This window comes from Triticum aestivum, chromosome 5A, assembly GCF_018294505.1.
Source record: "Triticum aestivum cultivar Chinese Spring chromosome 5A, IWGSC CS RefSeq v2.1, whole genome shotgun sequence".
NCBI classification, from domain to species: domain Eukaryota; kingdom Viridiplantae; phylum Streptophyta; class Magnoliopsida; order Poales; family Poaceae; genus Triticum; species Triticum aestivum.
In genome coordinates, this window is record NC_057806.1 from 475,050,827 (window position 1) to 475,054,192 (window position 3,366).

Consider the following 3,366-nt stretch of genomic DNA (forward strand, 5'->3'; position numbering starts at 1 on the left):
GATCAACATGAGATGTTCACCGATGATGACTAGTCCGTCTCACGTGATGATCGGACACGGCCTAGTCGATTCGGATCATGTTTCACTTAGATGACTAGAGGGATGTCTATCTGAGTGGGAGTTCATTAAATAATTTGATTAGATGAACTCAATTATCATGAACATAGTCTAAATTGTCTTTGCAAATATGTTGTAGATAAATAGCTCACGTTGTAGCTCCCTGTTTCAATACGTTCCTAGAGAAAGATTAAGTTGAAAGATATTGTAAGCAATGATGCGGACTGGGTCCGTAGTCCGAGGAGTGTCCTCACTGCTACACAGAAGGCTTACGTCTTTGATGCACCGCTCGATGTGCAAACCCCTACAACGTCGTCTGTGGATGTTGTGAACACCTGACAGACACATCCTGATGACTACTTGATAGTTTAGTGCACCATACTTTACGGCTTAGAATCGGGATTCCAATGACGTTTTGAACGCCATAAGACATATGAGATGTTCCAAGAGCTGAAATTGGGATTTCAGGCTCATGCCCGTGTTGAGAGGTATGAGACCTCTGACAAGTTCTTTTGCCAACAAGATGGAGGAGAATAGCTCAGCTAGTGAGCATGTGCTCAGAATGTCTGGGTGCTACAATCACTTAAATCAAGTGGGAGTTAAACTTCCAGATAAGATAGTGATTGATAGAGTTCTCTAGCCACTATCACTAAGCTACTAGATCTTCGTGATGAACTATGACATGCAAGGGATGGAGTTGATCCCGGAGCTGTTCGCGGTGCTTAAGACCGCAAAAGGTAGAAATCAAGAAGGAGCATCAAGTGTTGATGGTTTAACAAGACCACTGGTTTCAAGAAGGGCAAGGGCTAGAAGGGAAACTTCATGGATGGCAAACCAGTTGCCGCTCCAGTGAAGGAACCCAAGGTTGAACCCAAACCCGAGACTAAGTGCTTCTATTGTAAGGGGAACGGTCACTGGTAGCGGAATTACCCCAAATGCATGGTAGATAAGAAGGCTGGCAACTTCAACAAAGTATATACGTGTTATTAATGTGTACCTCACTAGTACTCCTGGTAGCACCTGGGTATTGGATACCGGTTCAGTTGCTATTATTGGTGACTTGAAGCAAAAGCTACGGACTAAACGGAGACTGGCTAAGGGCGAGGTGACGATGTGTGTTGGAAGTGTTTCCAAAGTTGATGAGATCACCATCGCACGCTCCATCTGCCTTCGGGATTAGTATTGAACCTAGATAAATGTTATCAGGTGTCTACGTTGAGCATGAATATGATTAGATCATGTTCATTGCAATACGGTTATTCATTTAAGTTAGAGAATAATGGTTATTCTGTTTACATGAATAATACCTTTCATGGTCATGCACCCTATGTGAATGGTTCATTGAATCTCGGTCGTGGTAATACACATGTTCACGCCAAAAGATGTAGAGTTAATAATGATAGTACCACTTTCTTGTGGCACTGCCGCTTAGGTCATATTGGCGTAAGATGCATGAAGAAACTCCATGTCGATGGATGTTTGGAGTCACTTGATTTTGAATCGCTTGACACATGCGAGCCATGCCTCATGGGCAGGATGACTAAGACCCCGTTTTCAGGTACAATGAAACGGGCAAGTGACTTGTTGGAAATCATACATGCTGATGCGTGTGATCCAATGAGAATTGAAGCGTGCGGTGGATATCGCTATTTTCTCATCTTCACTGACGATTTGAGTAGATATAGGTATATTTACTTAATGAAGCACAAGTCTGAAATGTTTGAAAAGTTCAAGCGATTTCAGAGTGAAGTTAAGAATCATCATAACAAGAAGATCATGTTCCTATGATCTGATCAAAGGGGATTTTCTGAGTTATGAGTTTGGCAATCACTTAAGATATTGTGGAATTGTTTCACAGTTGAAGCCACCTGGAACACCACAGGTAATGGTGTGTCCGGACGTCGTAATCGAACCTTATGAGATATGGTGCGATCTATGATGTCTCTTACCGATCTACCGCTATTATTTTGAGGTTATGCATTAGAGACAGCTGCATTCACTTTAGATAGGACACCATATAAGTCCGTTGAGACGACGTCGTATGAACATTGGTTTGGCAAGAAACCAAAGTTGTCGTTTCTTAATGTTTGGGGCTGCGATGCTTAAGGCTTCAGCCGGAGAAGCTCGAACCCAAAAGCGGACAAACACATCTTCATAGGATACCCAAAGGTGACAGTTGGGTATACCTTCTATCTCAGATCCGAGGGCAAATTGTTTGTCGCTAAGAACGGGTCCTTTCTCGAGAAGGAGTTTCTCTCGAAAGAATTGAGTGGGAGGAAGATAGAACTTGATGAGGTTGTCGAACCTTTACTTCAACCAGAGAGTGATGCAACACAGAAAGATGTTTTCTGTGGCGCCTACGTCTGTTGAATAGGAAGTTAATGATAGTGATCATGAAGCTTCGGATCAAGTTGCTATCGAACCTCGTAGGTCGACAAGGATATGTACTACTCCTGAGTGGTACGGTAATCCTGTCTTAGATATCATGTTGTTAGACAACAATGAACCTACGAGCTATGGAGAAGCGATGGTGGGCCCGTATTCCGACAAATGGTTAGAAGCCATGAAATCCGAGATAGGATCCATGTATCAGAACAAAGTATGGACTTTGGTGGACTTGCCCGATGATCGGCAAGCCATTGAGATAAATGGATCTTTAAGAAGAAGACGGACGTGGGCGGTAATGTTACCGTCTATGAAGCTCGACTTGTGGGAAAGAGTCTTTTCACAAGTTCAAGGAGTTGACTACGATGAGAATTTCTCACCCGTAGCGATGCTTAAGTCCGTCGGAATCATGTTAGCATTAGCTGTATTTTTCGATTATGAAATCTGACAGATGGATGTCAAAACAAGTTTTCTTACCAGTTTTCGTAAAAAAAATTGTATGTGACACAATAAAAGGTTTTGTCGATCCTAAGGATGCTAAAAGGTATGCTGGCTACAGCAATCCTTCTATGGACTAGAGCAAGCATCTCGGAGTCGGAATATATGCTTTGATGGAGTGATCAAAGCTTTTAGGTTTATACAATGTTTGCTAGAAACTTGTATTTACAAGAAAGTGAGTGGGAGCACTACAACATTTCTGATAAGTATATGTGGATGACATATTGTTGATCCAAAATAATGTAGAATTTCTGGAAAGCATAAACGGTTGTTTGAAGAGTAATTTTCAAAGGAAGACCTGGATAAAGCTGCTTACATATTGGGCATCAAGATCTATAGTGATCGATCAAAACGCCTGATGATACTTTCAAAGAACGCACACCTTGACATGTTTTTGAAGGAGTTCAAAATAGATCAGTCAAAGAA